Source organism: Lithobates pipiens, unplaced genomic scaffold, assembly GCF_037356315.1.
Source record: "Lithobates pipiens isolate NorthernLeopardFrog02 unplaced genomic scaffold, aLitPip1_a1.2 Scaffold_28, whole genome shotgun sequence".
NCBI classification, from domain to species: Eukaryota; Metazoa; Chordata; class Amphibia; order Anura; family Ranidae; genus Lithobates; species Lithobates pipiens.
In genome coordinates this window covers 81798756-81816748 of record NW_027507789.1, presented here as the reverse complement: position 1 = coordinate 81816748, position 17993 = coordinate 81798756, and the positions used below count along the sequence as shown (strand labels likewise).

Genomic DNA, 17993 nt, shown 5'->3' with positions numbered 1-17993 from the left:
TTCATTTTATTCAGAAGGTATGGGACTCTATACCAGCGTGAGACTATCTTGTATCCTGATTCTTGATATTGGTTTGCGATGGAAGCTTTATGTACTAATGTCAGGATCTTCCCTATCTGTTGTGGGGTAAATGTGATGCCAAATGCAATCTCCCATTTGTGGATAAATGGTGGGGTCGACTCCTCCTCCTGACTACTTAATAGGTTGTACAGGAGGGAGAGGGTGTGTTGCACAGGTTCCTTTTTGTGACAGATGGATTCATAGGGCGTCAGGTCTCTAGGAGTGTAGGGGGCCCTTTGTATGGCCAGAAGAAAGTGACGAAGTTGATAAGCATTAAACAAGTCAAGCGGAGGGTCAGAAAGCTCGGCGACAGTTTGCGTGGTCGGGAGCCCTCCCGAGGACCACACCTCTCCCAGACGCTGTTTCCCCACCACTGTCAACTGTCGCAGTTTCTTGTTGGTAAATCCCGGTGGGAAGTCTGGATTACCTATAACCGGAGTCATTGGTGATGGCAGGGGAGCAATGTGTGTGCAGCGGAACAACCTCCGCACAACAGCCAACGTAGCTCCCACTACGGGGTGATCTCTGAGGTCTTTTGGTAGGGAGGACAGGAGCCACGGGGAGGTCAATAGGGGAATGGATCCATCCTCAATCTCCATCTCCACCCACTGCTTGTGGTGGCCATTACAATGCCAATCAACGACTCTCGCTAGCAGAGTCGCTCTGTTGTATTGTCTCAGATCTGGGAGACCCAGACCCCCCTTGTCCTTTGGTCTGGCAAGCAATTGCAAACGGGCTCTGGGCGGTTTGCGCGCCCAAATAAAGTCCCGGAGCAGCACCTGCAGATGTCTGAAAAAGATTGGGGGTAACCGGATCGATAATGTCTGGAACAAGTATAAGATCCGCGGGAGGGCCGTCATTTTGAATGCATTACAGCGCCCGAACCAGGTCAGTGTTAAATCATGCCAGTTTCCCAAATCAGATTTCAGTCTATTCAGGAGAGGAAGAAAATTAAGCGGGTACAATTGCACCAAATCCGCTGCGATGTCAACGCCCAGGTAACGTATAGATTTTTCAGCTCAGTAGAATGGAAAAGCGGAGCATAGCCTCTTGGCCTCACCATCCGGGACCGATATATTCAATACAGCCGATGGTGCAATTGATTTTATAGTTTGATAGGCTGCCGTATCGCCGGAGAGCCACGAGTATATTGGGAAGCGAAATGTGTGGATTGGAGACAAAAAAAATTAGATCGTCAGCGTACGCCGCAATTTTGTGGTGTGCCGAGGGTTTGGATATGCCAGTAATATTCGGGTCATTCCGAACATGACACATAAGTGGTTCCAGTGTCAGAATAAAAATTAGGGGAGACAGAGGGCACCCCTGCCTCGTCCCATTAGTGATGGGGAAAGAGTCCGAGCACTCTGAAAGCACCCAATCTCGTCTGATCTTGGAGGCTAAGAAGAGTCAGGCCTGGTTAGTACCTGGATGGGAGACCACCTGGGAATACCAGTTATTGTAGGCTTCTTTTTATGTTGTTGGCCTTGATTCGTTTTGTTTTTTTTTCGCTTGTTTCCCAAGGTGACCATCTTGGCATTTGTCAAGAGAGTTGAGAGTGCCCAAAGAGATTGCCTATGGGCACATAAGCCTGAAAGCGCCCGATCTCCTCTGATCTCAGAGGCTAAACAGGGTCGGGCCTTGCTAGTACCTGGATTGGAGACCACCTGGGAATACTAGGTGCTGAAGGCTTATTTTTATGTTGTTGGCGTTGACTTGTTTTTTTTTTTTTGTTTGTTTACCAAGGTGACCATCTTGGTGTTTGTCAAGAGGGTTGAGAGTGCTTGAAGAGCTCGCCTATGGCCACATAACCCTGAAAGCACCAGATCTCGTCTGATCTCAGAGACTAAACAGGGTCGGGCCTTGTTAATACCTGGATGGGAGACCACCTGGGAATACTAGGTGCTGTAGACTTCTTCTCATGTTGTTGGCGTTGACTTGATTTTTTTGTTTGTTTCCCAAGGTGACCATATTGGCGTTAGTCAAGGTTGAGAGTGCCTGAAGAAATCTCCTACAGCCACACCACCCTAAAAGAGCCCAATCTCATCTGATCTCAGAGGCTAAGCAGGGTTGGGACCAATTTAGTACCTGGATGGGAGACCGCCTGGGATTTCCAGATGCCGTAGGCTTCTTTTTATGTTGTGGCCGTTGACCTATTTTTTTCCGCTTGTTTCCAAGGTGACCATCTTGGTGTTTGTCAAGAGAGTTGAGAGTGCCTGAAGATATCGGCTACGGCCACATCGCCCTGAATCTGTTCCATCTCGTCTGATCTTGGAGGCTAAGCAGGGTCAGGCCTGGTTAATGCCTGGATGGGAAACTGCCTGGGAATACCAGGTGTCGTAGGCTTCTTTTTTTTTTTAAATATAATTTTTTCTCCAAATAGGGGAAGACGGTCCCCCGAGTACATAATGCAACAGAGAAATACAGAGCAAAAAGCAGCTGAACAATACTTGATACAGGTATATTCGCAACTGTGAGTCTGCCTTCCATCAATCACAATGATTCGAGGCACGGATAAAGTACTGTACCAAGATCCAGGGTCACACAAACCCCCAGGTCCCTCCGGCATAATCCATCCAGAGGGGGGTGTGGGGCCGTCATTCCCAATTTTCCACTCTTTCCAAAAGAGAGAGGGGGTGGAGGGGGTGAGAGATAGGGGAGGAAGGCAGAAAAGAGAAGGGTTGAAAGATCAGAAAAGGAGAAGAGGGGACGAGACACGATGGCAGCCACTGTCCAAGGGGCCAGTCAAGGAAAGCTCAGAGCACTAAGGCGATAGCAGGCGACATCCTTCCAGTGAGAATATAAAGGTATTCCAGATGTCTCAGGTTTGTTTAAAAAATTCTTGTATACCTTGTGATGTGAGGATCAAGTCCTCCATTTTTTTTAATGTCCTCTATTTTCTTAAGTCAGTGAGTAATGAAAGGGGAGGAACATTTTTTCCAATAGAGAGGGATGCAGGATTTCGCCGCATTTATCACATGACGTAAAATAGATTTTTTTGTACTTCTTAATGGGAATCTGTGAATGGTGCAAGAGAAAGAATGCAGCCTCCTCCTGGATGGAGAAGTCTGTGAATTTTTGTGTTATGCATCGGATCTCTGTCCAGAAGTCCACCAAGCTGAGGCAGGACCAAAAAATGTGCAGCAACGTGCCCTCTTCTTCTCCACACCTCCAGCATATGTTCGAGGAAGAGGAGAAACATTTCTGCAGCTTTGATGGTGTCAAATACCACCTGGTGAGAAGTTTAAAATTCGTCTCCTGTATCTTCGTGCACAGCGACATTTTGAGAGCCAAAGTGATAATGCGTTGTCTCTGTGCTGGGGAAAATTAGCAATTAAGGTCCTTTTCCCAGTTGGACAGACAGGTTAAGTGTGGGTAATCTGTTTGAGAGAGAATGTGGGCCAAAGGGCCTTCGCTCCTGCATAGAGTCTCAAACTCCGTCTGAGGGCGGGCGAACGTTTGAGGATTGGGGATGGAATGGAGAAAATGATGTCGTTGCGCCGCTCTCCAAAAAGGCAGTTGGAAAAGCCCTGTCGGATCTGTTAGGATTGAGAAAGAAGGCCATTTTCCATCAATGACGAATTTAGACGCATTGTCTAGGTTGGAATTTCTAAGTGGGTCCCCAGTTCAAAGGTTGGATGGCCACGTATAGGGAATAGGGGGGAAGTCAAAGACGTGAGTGTGTTTTGGGTAGCGATTAGGTGACTGACTTTCAACTAAGCCCCTATAGTGGGATGTGACATAAATTCTGTGGGTAAATACTTATAGCACTACATGGCGCTTCTTAGCGGAATTCGGGAGTGAGCTTAGAAAGTTTGTTTCGATTCCAGTCCAATACACGGCCCAGATGGGAGGCCAGGTAGTAGCGTCGCAAGTTAGGGAGAACCAACCCTCCCTGTTGTTTAGACAATGTCAGCTGTGACCGCTTAAGTCTGGGATTTTTGTGGGCCCAGTTAAATTGAGTGAGCAAGGATTGAGCTTGCTTAAAAAACAGGACTGGAATCTGGATCGGGAGAGCTTGGAAAAGATAAGTAAATTTAGGGAGTATGTTCATTTTAATGAGATTGCATCTGCTGAACCAGGAATGGAGGCCAGAATGCCACCCGTGAAGCAAACTGCGGATCTTAGTGACAAGGGGTGGGGGGAAGTTCAACATAAACGTACGCGCGATGTCCGGTGGAATGTAAGTACGTGAGTATATCTTACTTATCCATGCCAGCATCCGTTCACTCAGACCTATATGGCAAAGGACCGAGAACATTAATGTCCATTTGACCCGATCAAAAGCCTTCTCGACATCAGTACTCATGAAAAGACAAGGGGTCCCAGATGACTTTGCTTTACGGATCAGGGTAAGCACCTTAGTGGTGTTGTCCTTATCTTCCCTGGTGGGAATAAAACCTAACTGGTCAATATGTATAAGGGACTACAAGTGATGTGCCAATCACGTGGCGAGGAGTTAGAGAATAGTTTTAGGACCGAATTTTGGAGGGAAATGGGTCTGTAGCTCCCACATAGGCCCGGGTCTTTGCCCTCCTTAGGTATCAACGAGATGTGGGCTCTAAGGGTATCCTCAGGAAAATCCCCATTTGAGCTCAGAGTATTAAATAAATTCACCAAGCGCGGGCCGAGAATAGGGAGGAAGGTCTTAAAGTATTGTGCGGTATATCCGGCAGGGCCCGGAGCCTTACCCACCTTCGGAGGTCCCACGGCCGTCTGGACTTCTTCCAGTGTGATCGGGTCCTCCAAGTACTCCCGTGATTCCGATGAGAGGGTTGGTAGACCAGAACCGGTTACATATCTGTCTATATTGTCCTGTCCAGACCCTGAATCGGGCAGGTTGTAGAGATCAGAGTAACATTTTTCAAAGACTTCAACTATTTGGGTTGGGGTAGAGGCCCTCTGGCCATTCTCATCTATCAACTGTGGTATGTAAGAGCAAGATTTCAACTCCTTTACCGACCTGGCTAAGATTTTTCTGCATTTGTCCTCTGACTCCTACGTCAGTTTACGACAGAACTGGAGTGCCGCTTTCGCTTTATAATGGAGAAGGACAGCAATATGGGTATGGAGTGTCCCCAATTCAATCTCTAAGGTCCGTAAGGGGGTATGTTTATGTTTCGCTTCCACAGAGGCAAGTTCACGAAACAGATTAGCAAGCTGTTCCTGATAAGTACCCTGCGGAGTACTGACTTGTGAGCCTCCCAAATTATCCCCGGGTCACAGTCCTGCTTTAGTTTTCTTGGAAATAAAGGTTCAATTCCCTGGTCACATCTGCTAAAACTTCCGGTATCTGGATGAGGCTCTCATTAAGGTGCCAGAATAGAGACCTAGGTGAGGGGTAGGGAGCGAGGAGCAAGAGGCAGAAGTGTCAACCGATGGCGAAAGGGGACATTAAAGTCCCCACCTAATATCAATTGGCCCTCCCGAAAGTCACATAATCTGTGCAGGGTAGTTCTGAGGAACGTGTCTTGGTGATCATTGGGAGCGTACACAGTGGCAAATGTAAAAAGGCGCTCTCCAATGTGGCCCCTAAGAAAAAGATATTGGCCCCCAGGGTCCACCAGAGAATCCTGGAGAACCCAGGGGAGCCTGCTAGAGATCAGAATGGAGAGGAGGGGTTAGTAGAGTGGTAGACCTTAGGGAAGGATCTCGACCATAGAAAGGGGAGGCTAGTATTTTTAAAATGTGTTTCTTGTATAAAGGCCACATCAGTACAGGATGTGTTCAGTTTTCCCAGGAGGATCCACCGTTTTTCAGGGGAGTTCAGTCCCTTAACGTTTAGAGAGGTGACCTTGACTGAGTCTCCCATCGCTCCTCGGGGAGGGGGAGGGGGACGTCAGAGAAAAGCAAAGAAAGTTGAACCAAGGTAGGTTTTGGGTAGGTAATGCATGGCGGGAACTAAGGGGGAGAAAGGAAGGGCAAATGGAAGGAAAGGTAAAGGGAAAAAGAGGCCGGGCACCCCAACCCCAGGGGGAGAGGGAAATTAAGGGTTGTCCGCACTCAACAGTACAGGAAGGGTATACTAAAACAGCACAATTATGCTATAGCGCTTACCAGATGTACACTGGGTTTAAAGCGCTGTCCTACTTGGGTTATTGGGTAGACAGGTCGGAGAGGGAGCCCCCGAATCCTAGTCCCCCCAGTCCCGGCAGTGGTAAATGTCACGTCTGATACCGCTATGCAAATAAAAGACAATCAGTAACATCAAAGAAACAAAAAACAATAGTATAACCAAAACAGAGGTAGAGCATATAACTGTCAGCACTGAGGGGTCTCCTCGGCTCGCCCTAAACATAGGCATGCACGAGGGAGCCCGTCACAACAGAAAAGGCATCACAGAATGGGATCCACCACCCCCCATCCCATACCCCTAAAGTACATGCAGTCCCCGAACAAATGCATTTCTCCCTTTGGCAGATTGTCCTCTCCTTACCCCCTCTCCCCTGTCCACGCCCCGGGGGGAAAAGGGGCAGGGAAGGGGGAAAGGGGGAGTGGAAGGGGGGAAAGGGGGAGTGGAAGGGGGAAAGGGGGAGGGAAAGGAGGGAAGGGAAGGGTGGGAAGGGGGGGAAGGGAGGGGGGAAACAGGGGAGAGGGGACAAACATGCAGAAATGTCAAGTCCTTTAGCGCACTCCCACCAGCAAACACCCGGACCCCATAAATTTCAACTCCTCCCCTCCATGGTCACCACATCAAGATGAAAGAGGAGCAGCCCTGGTCGGTGCATGGAAAATCCGGCAGGCAAGGGGCTGGGGCCACCATCCCTCCATCCAATGGGAGACTTCACCCGAGCAGCAGTCCTAGGGCCCGCCAATTAGTGTCTCTCCTGCATCGCCATCGGGGGCTGTGTAGAGCATCCAGAGGGAGGCTGGGACCGCCCAAACAGTAAGGGGTAAATCCTCCAGGGGGGTCCAGAGTCACCCTGGAGGGAAGCAGTGTCTCGTACCAATAGGCTCAATAAATAAGTCATCCAGGGTCCCCGAAAGCTGCAGAAGGCAATGTCGGCAAAGAGTAGGTGGGAGCCAGAGGGGGGGACAAGGGGCACATCCAGGGGGAGGGGACACATATGCGGGAATGTCAAGCCCTTCCAGTACAGCGCATTAGGTATCACTCAGACCCCCCAAAGTGCTACTCCCCCATCTAAGGTCAAGACTCCAGAAGGGAAGATGAGCCGCCCTGGTCTGTACATGAAAGAACCTGCTGCCAAGGGGTTGGGGCCATCATCCCTTCCTCCAATGGGAGATGCCACCGGAATGAAAGCCCTGTGTCCTGTCAAGTGGTGCCCCTCTGACAATGTCGTTGTGGTATATGTGGAGCATCCAGGGAGAGGCAGGGACCACCCAAACAGTGAGGGGTAAAGCCTCCAAGGGGGACCGGTGTCAGACAGGAGGATAGCTGTGTCTTGTACAAGTTGGTTAATTAGACAAGTCATCCAGTGTGTTCCTGTGAGCAGCGGAAAGAAAGGTCGGTAAGGATTATGAATGGGTGGGGGCCAGGGAGTGCATAAAACTGCCACCAGATGACCGGGGCAGAGAGGGCAAGGGGATGAAACTCAGATCTGGTAGGTGGGGGCGGGGGTGAGGAGTGTCCCTCATATTACTCACGTTGGCCATACCTTGAAGCTGAGCGCTCTGCATACCCAGGACGTTCTTCTGTATAATCTAGCCTATCTGTATACATTAGCCTGTCTTTTGTACACATTAGTCGGTCCTCTGTATACACTAGTCTGTCTGTATACACTAGTGTATACAGATAAACTAGATTATACAGAAGAACGTCCTGGGTATGCAGAGATGGAGGCTAGGGTATACAGAGAGAGAGGCTAGAGTATGCATACTTGCTAGTGTATACAGACGGACTAGTGTATACAGAAGACCGGCTAGTTTATATAGGGAGGCTAATGTGTGCAAAAGACAGGCTAGTGTATACAAATAGGCTAGATTATAGAGAAGAACATCTTGGGTATGCAGAGAGAGAGGCTGGGTTACACAGAGAGGCTGGTGTATGCAGACTTGCTAGTGTATACAGACGGACTAGTGTATAGAGAGGCTTGGGTATACAGAGAGCTAATGTATAAAGAGCAGCTAGTGTATACAAAAGACATCCAAGGGTATAAAGAGAGACTCGTGTATGCAGAAGACCGGCTAGTTTATACAGAGAGGCTAAAGTGTACAAAACACAGGCTAGATTATACAGAAGAACGTCATGGTTATGCAGAGATGGAGGCTAGGGTATACAGAGAGAGAGACTGTGTTACACAGAGAGGCAGGAGTATGCAGACTTGCTAGTGTATACAGATGGACTAGTGTATACAGTAGACCGGCTAGTTTATATAGAGAGGCTAATGTGTACAAAAGACAGGCTAGTTTATACAGATAGGCTAGATTATACAAAAGAACGTCCTGGGTATGCAGAGATGGAGGCTAGGGTATACAGAGAGAGAGTGAGGCTGGGTTACACAGAGAGGCAGGAGTATGCAGACTTGCTAGGGTATACAGAGAGAGAGGCTAGAGTATGCATACTTGCTAGTGTATACAGGGGGACTAGTGTAATACAGAAGACCGGTTAGTTTATACAGAGAGGCAAATGTGTACAAAAGACAGGCTAGTGTATACAAATAGGCTAGATTATAGAGAAGAACGTCCTGGGTATGCAGAGATGGATGGCTAGTGTATACAGATAGGCTAGATTATACAGATAGGCTAGATTATAGAGAAGAACGTCCTGGGTATGCAGAGAGAGCAGTTGGGTTACAAAGAGAGGCTAGTGTAGGCAGACTTGCTAGTGTATACCGGTGCACTAGTGTATACAGAGAGGCTTGGGTATACAGAGAGCTAATGTATAAAGAGATGCTAGTGTATACCGACGGACTAGTGTATACAGAGGACCGGCTAGTTTATACAGAGAGGTTAATGTGTACAAAAGACAGGCTAGTTTATACAGATAGGCTAGATTATACAGAAGAACGTCCTTGGTATGCAGAGATGGAGGCTAGGGTATACAGAGAGAGAGAGCGAGGCTGGGTTACACAGAGAGGCAGGAGTATGCAGACTTGCTAGTGTATACAGATGGACTAGTGTATACAGTAGACCGGCTAGTTTACACATAGAGGCTAATGTGTACAAAAGACAGGCTAGTGTATACAGATAGGCTAGATTATGCAGAAGAAGGTCCTGGTTTATGCAAGAGATGGAGGCTAGGGTATGCAGAGAGAGAGGCTTGGTTACACAGACTTGCTAGTGTATACAGACGGACTAGTATATACAGAGGACCGGCTAGTTTATACAGAGAGGTTAATGTGTACAAAAGACAGGCTAGTTTATACAGATAGGCTAGATTATACAGAAGAACGTCCTGGGTATGCAGAGATGGATGGCTAGTGTATACAGATAGGCTAGATTATACAGATAGGCTAGATTATACAGAAGAACGTCCTGGGTATGCAGAGATGGAGGCTAAGTTATACAGAGAGAGAGGCTAGAGTACGCATACTTGCTAGTGTATACAGATGGACTAGTGTATACAGAGGACCGGCTAGTTTATACAGAGAGGCTAATGTGTACAAAAGACAGGCTAGTGTATACAAATAGGCTAGATTATAGAGAAGAACGTATGCAGAGATGGAGGCTGGGTTACACAGAGAGGCTAGTGTATGCAAGCTTGCTAGTGTATACAGACGGACTAGTGTATACAGTAGACCAGCTAGTTTATACAGGGAGGCTTATGTCTACAGAAGACCGGCTAGTGTATACACTAGTATGCAGAGAGAGAGGCTTGGTTACACAGACTTGCTAGTGTATACAGACGGACTAGTATATACAGAAGACCGGTTAGTTTATACAGAGAGGCTAATGTCTACAGAAGACCGGCTAGTGTATACACATAGGCTAGATTATAGAGAAGAACGTCCTGGGTATGCAGAGATGGAAGCTAAGGTATACAGAGAGAGAAGTTGAGTTACAAAGAAAGGATAGTGTAGGCAGACTTGCTAGTGTATACCGGTGGACTAGTGTATACAGAGAGGCTTGGGTATACAGAGAGCTGTATATGTATATGTATAAAGAGATGCTAGTGTATACAAAAGACAACCAAGAGTAGACATTGAGGATCGTGTATACAGAAGACCGGCTACAGAGAAGCTAATTAGTACAAAAGACAGGCTAGTGTATACAGATAGGCTAGATTATACAGAGGAAGGTCCTGGGTATGCAGAGATGTAGGCTAGGGAATCCAGAGAGAGACTGTGTTACACAGAGAGGCTAGAGTATGCAGAAGAACGGCTATTTTTTTTTAAAGATAGGCTTGTGTATACAGAACACAGTCTGGGGAATTCAGTGAGGCTAGTGTATGCAGAGAGGCTGGGACACCGAGACTATTGTAAAAAGAAGGCAGGCTAGTGTATATAGATTACGGGCACCTGTATACAGAAGACAGAGAGGCTAGTCTATATTGAGTGGCTGGTGTACACAGAGAGATTAATGTATACAGAAAAGCTAGCGTGTAAAGAAGACAGGACTTTATTTTTTGCTAATGCAACTACTTTTGAAACATATAAAGTGCTTTTTTCATATTTTGGTGCTGTTAAAAAGTGGTGTATTGTCAGTGGTGATATCAATGTGACAGTTAATGTGGAGAACTACAACTATTCAAAATAGAGCAAAAGAGTGCTAAGTTTATTTTGTTAAGTCATTGACTGATAGACGTTAAGTAATTGGCCGTTATTGGTTTGGCAGTACATGGTTTATTTTGATGTAAGATAGTTTTATTCTCTACTTATAGCCGAGTTTTAGACGACTTTTTTATTAGCATTATTCGCATTATTCATATATATTATGCAGAGTGTAAGTATTGCAGTGAGACGATATTGCTTTTAAAAGATTTGTATTATTATACATAGCATTGTTAGCAGACCAATAGGACAATTTACATGGCTTAATATTGCAGAGCGTAATTTATCAGGAAAGAGATTCAAAGCGTTAGTTGCAGTAGCTTCATAAAACTGAGAAATCGTTGCATTACTCTAAATTTAAAATATGTTCCGGCAGCACTGAAAAGACGATATTAGATGAGTGATCTACACATTTCGTTTACTATTTCACTATACCGGCTAAATGTTAATATGTTAATATGTGCTGCGTGTAAGGTAGAAATTTGATGGTTTAGTGTGAGCTGGTTTACCAGGATTTAGAGATAGTAATCTGTTTTTACTAGTAATAAATATAGCAAAATAACTATAACGGGTTTAAGTGGAAATACACGAAATAACAGCAACAACGTGTGTAGGTTTTTATCAATCAAGTTCATTACGTGTCTTTAATCATGTAGTGAATATACCCCAATATTGGAGCACAAGGATGAGAAAGCATAATAACTAACAGAGGATGGCATGGCAAAAAGACAAACTGCATTAGAAATGTGAATATGAATTAGAGTTGAAATGCCAATCTCCAGGGCTACGTACAGCAAGGTGTGAGCTAAGCAGCTAAATATTCTGCAATAGCAGAGATTAAGTATTGCAGTCGAAATGAGATCGGAAGCGTTAGTTGCAGTAGCTCCAAAATGACTGAGAAATCATTTCATTACTCTAAATGTAAAAGTTATCCCGGTAGCACTGAGTGGACTGATATTAGATGAGTGATCGTTCTAGTACAAATTCAGTTTCCTATAGCAGAGAGATAACAGCTAAATGTGAGACGAGCAATTAAACTGTTCACGGTAGCTTTGCATTACTCTTAATATGTGCAGCGTGTAAAGAAGCAATAAGATGGTTTTGTATTATCCTAAAATTAGCAGTATACGTAATAAAGGTGAGTAGGTAACCTGGATTTAGACATAGCAAACTCTATAATCTAATTTAGCAAAATTAGAAAAGATAATATTGAGACAGTATATACAGGTCGAGTTTAACTGGAAATACACAAAATATCTAGCTTACCTTTACATTGTTCAATAGAGCGTTGCAAAGTAATACCAAGGCAGAATTGTCGGAATAGCAATTAGATGAGATGATTGCTGTAATCATGAAATATCAGCAACGACTAGGTTTCTATCGGATGAGAAAGTATAATAACTGGCAAAGTATGACATGGCAAAGAGACAAATTGCATTAGAGATGTGAGATGGACATGAAATGTCAATCCCCATTGGTTACTTACATGTAAACGCGGCTACATACAGCAAAGTGTGAGCTAAGCAGCTAAAGGGTATTAAAGAGTAAATTGACGTAGCTTGAAAATTCCAACGTGTAAATCGTTCCATTAAATATGTTACGCACGAAGACGGCTTACACTGACTGTTTTCCGTTTCCATTGGTCATCGGCATAATGTATCAGTAACCATGAACATTAATAGTGATAGACAGCTTACATTAGGATGTATGCATGATGTGAATGTAAAATGAATGTAAAATAGTTGCATTATGTGTTATTAATGTAATCAAACTGTATTGCTATGCTTTGCTACTGCAACCACTTCTCAATCAAGTCCCACTGCTTTTCTCACTTTTTGCCGCTGTTAAAAAATGTGTTGCAAGTGTTATGTGTTACAAATGGTTATCAGTGTGACAGTTAATGTGGAGAAAAAGTAATACACAAAATAGAGTCAGAAAGAGAATCCTATTGCATAGAGGTAGCGAGAGATGGTTGCATTAATCTTAATGTGCAGTGTGTAAAAGGTTTTAAAAAGATGGTTTTGTGTGACTTTTGCTTTAACGTAAAATTAGCTGTAGACATTATAATTTGTTACAATGATTTAGAGATAGTAATCTCTATAAAATAATAATTATAAGTATAGCAAAACAAATTAGGAAAATTTTGAGGCAGTATGTATAGTCGAGATATAGTGAATACACAAAAGGGATCAAGGGATAGTAGCAAAGTCAAGGGATAAATGCAAAGGTACTCTATTTAACAGTAAATTGACGTAGCTTGCAAATTCCAACGTGTAAATCGTTCCATTAATTTTGATGCTCAAGAAGACGGCTTACACTGACTGTTTTCCGTTTCCACTGGAAAGAGAATCCTATTGCATAGAGGTAGCGAGAGATGGTTGCATATGGCAGAAAGACGGCTTACACTGCTTTTCTCACATTTTGCTGCGGTAAAAAGAAATGTTTTGTCACTGTGTTTTAACTGTGACAGATAAGGTGGAGAAAAAGAAGTAATACAGAAAATAGAGTCAAACAGTGGAAACTTTATTTGTCATGACAGCTGATACTTGGTTGAGCAATAAAACTGTTTTATTTAGATGTAAGACTAGTTTTATTCTCTACATATAGGGTTTTCAGAGAGTTGTATAATATAGGCGACCAATAGGACATTTAAATGGCTTAATATTGTAGGGAGGAAGTATCGCTGTTCAAAGGTAAGAGATTGAAAGCTTAGCTTGAAAATGGCCGAGAAATAGTTGCGTTAGTCTAAATTTAAAGGATATGCCGGTACCAATGAGAAAGCTTATATTAGACTAGTTGATGTTTGCATTACACAATCCTATTATTATTATTATTATTATTATTATTAATAAGATCCAAGTGCAGAGAGATACTCAGTTAATGTCAGAGATACTCGGTCAATGTCAGAAAAGCAATAAAACTGTTTACATCGTTAGAGAGCGATATTTACATTACTCTTAGTATGTGCAGCATGTCTGGTAGCAAATGGATGGTTTTGTGAACATTTTGCATTAAGGTACAATTAGCGGTAGAACTCATCGAAGTGAATAGATTTAAGCGGATTTTGAGATAGTACTCTCCATTTCTAATAAGAAATATAGAAAAATAAGTCAGGATGGTGTGTCAGGACTGTCACATACTCACAGTCCCGTTACAAATATGCAAAATAGAGCAAAAGAGTACATGGTTTATTTTGATGTATGATAGTTTTATTGCATGCTTGATGTGGATGATTAAAATCGTGTAGTGATCTATATTTAGCATAAGAATGAAAAGGCATAACATGGCAATGAGACAAACTCCATTAGAGATGTGAGCTAGATGAAATGATGAAATGTCTCTGTATAGCCCAGATTGTCTTCTGTTATCACTTAGCATACCCTCTAAATTCACTAGCCTTCTCTATATACACCAGCATGTTTACACTAGCCGGTCTTCTGCATACAATAGCCTGTCTTCGATATACACTAGCCTATGTTCTGAATACACTAGCCCGTCTTCTGTATACATTAGTCTACAACTGTCTTCTGTAAAAACTTGTCTCTCTTTATAACCTGTCTAGCCTTTCTTCTGTACACACTAGCTTCTCTGTATACACTAACCAGGCTTCTATATACAATAGCTTCACTCTATGCACTAGCCTCTCTGTATAATCTAGCCTCTCTATATACCCTAGATAGTGTTCTGCATCTCCGTAGTGGTAGCCTCTCCGTAGAAGCCAGCCTTTATTCTGTATTCACTAGCCTTTCTTCTGTATGCTGTAGTCTTCTATATATACTAGCTTCTCTGTACACCCTTGCATCTCTGTAATACACTAAACCCTCTGTATACCACAGCCTGTCTTCTGTATACACTAGACTGTAAACACTAGCTAGAATACACCAGCCTGTCTTCTGTACCCACTAGAATCTCTGTATACACTACCCAGTCTTCTGTATACACTGTCAGCTTGGATGTATACCCAAGCCTGTCTTCTGTATACACTAGTCTCTCTATATGCACTGTCCTATCTGTATACACTCGACTCTCTCTATACACTAACCTCTCTATATACACTAACATCTTTGTATATACTAGCCTCTCTTTAAATTAGCCTCTCTGTGTACCCCAGCCTCATTGTTTACTCTAGCATCTCTGTATACTCAAGCCTATCTGCGTACACGAGTCTGTATTCTGTATTCACTAGCCTGTATTCACTAGCCTTATATATACTAGCTTCTCGCTTCTCTGTACACCCTTGCATCTCTGTACACTAGACTCTCTGAATACACTAAACCCTCAGTATACCACAGCCTGTCTTCTGTATACATTAGACTGTAAAAACTAGCTAGAATACACCAGCCTGTCTTCTTTACCCAATAGACTCTCTGTATGCACTACCCAGTCTTCTGTATACACTGTCAGATTTGATGTATACCCAAGCCTGTCTTCTGTATACACTAGTTTCTCTATATGCACTGTCCTTACTGTATACTCTCGACCCTCTCTATACATTAACCTCTCTATATACACTAACATCTTTGTATATCTCTCTTTAAATTAGCCTCTCTGTGTACCCCAGCCTCACTGTTTACTCTAGCATCTCTGTATACTCAAGCCTATCTACATACACGAGTCTTCTGTATTGTGTATTAACTAGCCTTTCTTCTGTATGCTGTAGTCTTCTATATATACCAGCTTCTCTGTACACCCTTGCATCTCTGTAAACACTGTGTAAACTAGCCAGTCTTATGTATACACTAGACTCTCTGAATACACTAAACTCTCTGTATACCACAGCCTGTCTTCTGTATACACTAGACTGTAAAATCTAGCTAGAATACACCAGCCTGTCTTCTGTACCCACTAGACTCTCTGTATACACTACCCAGTCTTCTGTATAGAATGTCAGCTTTCATGTATACCCTTTCTGTATACACTAGCTTCTCTATATGCACTGTCCTTTCTGTATACACTCGACTCTCTCTATACACTAACCTCTCTATATACACTAACATCTTTGTATTTGTCTTTAAACTAGCCTCTCTGTGTACCCCAGCCTCACTGTTTACTCTAGCATCTCTGTATACTCAAGCCTATCTACATACACGAAACCTGTATTCTGTATTCACTAGCCTTTCTTCTGTATGCTGTAGTCTTCTATATATACCAGCTTCTCTGTACACCCTAGCACTGTAACAGTGCTAGGTTCCTGTATTACAGAAACAGAACACCAGCAATAAGGTGTATACTGTGCAGGAGGCACACAACACCGACTCTAACTTCTGCACTGCAGATGCATGTATTGCAGAAATTGAACACCAGTAATAAAGGGTAGCTTCAGGTGTGTACTGTGCAGGAGGCACATAACACCCACTGTAACAGTGCTAGGTTCCCAAGCAGTAAAGACACTGTCCCTGCCTATCGTCCTCTTTCCCTGACCACCGCAACACACTATACAAGGCCGCCGTGCTGGCGGCCTTATATAGTGTGGGGTGTGTACTAAACCCCCCTGAGCTATAATTGGCCACAGGAATCCTGCCTGTGGTGAATTGTGGCTCTCCTCACACAGGATGTCACATCTGTTCTTATTATATAGAACCTATTATGCTCCTCGTAAACTTTTTCAGTTTGGCCGAACGGCCGGACGCAAGTTGCCCCCGGTGCGGGAACATGGGGGGAGACATGATGCACATGTTTTGGAGATGCCCGAAGTTGATCCGCTACTGGACAGAGGTGACAGGAACCATTGATCGGGTGGTTGGAACCTCCACCAGGATGGGGGCGAAGTATTGTCTCCTGGGATTAGTTGAAGGAGTTGGAAACTCGGGAAGTAGCCAGATGGCAGTTCTGAGATGCCTATTTCAGGCAAGGAAACTGATTGCCCAGCCCTGCTTAGCCTCCAATGTTGGCAATGACTTGTTTTTTTCGCTTGTTTCCCAAGATGACCATGTTGGCGTTTGTCAAGATGGTTGAGAGTTCCCGAAGAGATCGCCTATGGCCCCATCACCTTGAAAGTGCCTGATCTTGTCTGATCTCGGAGGCTAAGCATTGTCGGGCCTGATTAGTAACTGGATGGGAGACCAACTGGGAATACCAGGTGCCGTAGGATTCTTTTTATGTTGTTGGCGTTGACATGGGGTTTTTTTTCCGCTTGTTTCCCAAGGTGATCATCTTGGCATTTGTCAAGAGGGCTGAGAGAGCCCAAAGAAATCTCCTACGGCCACATCCCCCTGAAAGCGCCCGATCTCATCTGATCTCAGAGGCTAAGCAGGGTCCGGCCTAGATAGTATTAAAGGTGCCGTAGGAATCTTTTTATATTGTTGGCTTTGACCTGTTTTTCTTTCGCTTGTTTCCCAAGGTGACCATTTTAGCATCAGTCAAGAGTTTTGAGTATGTCCCAAAGCGTTCGCCTGAGGTCACATCACCCTGAAAGCGCCCGATCTCAGAGGCTAAGCAGGGTCTGGGTCAGATGGGAGACCGGCAGGGTCTATGTTGTTGGCGTTGACCTTTTTTTTTTCACTTGTTTCCCAAGATAACCATCTTGGTATTTGTCAAGAGGGTTGAGAGTGTCTAAATAGAACACCTATGGCCACATCACCCTGAAAGCGCACAATCTCATCTGATCTCGGAGGCCTAGCAGTGTACGGCCTGGTTAATACCTGTATGGGAGACCATCTGTGAATACCAGGTGCCCAACAAGAGGGTTGAGAGTGCCCAAAGAGATCATCTACGGCCCCATCACCCTGAAAGCGCCCAATCTCATCTGATCTCAGAGGCTAAACAGTGTCGGGCCTGGTTAGTACCTGGATGGGAGACTGCCTGGAAATACCAGGTGCCATAGGCTTCTTTTTTTGTTGTTGGCTTTGAACTGTTTTTTTCGCTTGTTTCTCAAGGCGACCATCTTGGCGTTTGTCAAGAGGGTTGGGCGTGTCTTGAAGAGAACGCTTACGGCCACATCACCCTAAAAGCACCCGATCTTGTCTGATTTCAGAGGCTTAGCAGCATCAGGCCTGGTTAGTACCTGGACGGGAGACTGCCTGGGAAGACCAGGTGACATAGAAGGATCTGGCCTGGTTAGTGTCTTGATTGGGAGATCGCCTGGGAATTCCGGATGCCGTAGGATTCTTTTTATGTTGTTGGCTTTGACCTGTTTTTTTTCCCTTGTTTCCCAAGGTGACCATCTTGGCATTTGTCAAGAGGGTTGAGAGTGCACAAAGAAATTGCCTACGGGCACAACACCCTGAAATCGCCCAATCTCGTTTGGTCTCAGAGGCTAAGCAGGGT

The 17993-nt window shown here is 44.5% G+C and overlaps 3 pseudogenes; all 3 read left to right on the top strand.

Annotated features, from left to right (window-relative positions):
• The first annotated feature begins 1852 nt into the window (after nt 1-1852).
• On the top strand, nt 1853-1971 carry LOC143936477 (5S ribosomal RNA; annotated as a pseudogene).
• A 14728-nt stretch (nt 1972-16699) lies between these two features.
• On the top strand, nt 16700-16818 carry LOC143936818 (5S ribosomal RNA; annotated as a pseudogene).
• Nucleotides 16819-17434: 616 nt separating this feature from the next.
• LOC143936958 (5S ribosomal RNA) lies at nt 17435-17553 on the top strand (annotated as a pseudogene).
• The last annotated feature ends 440 nt before the right edge of the window (nt 17554-17993 follow it).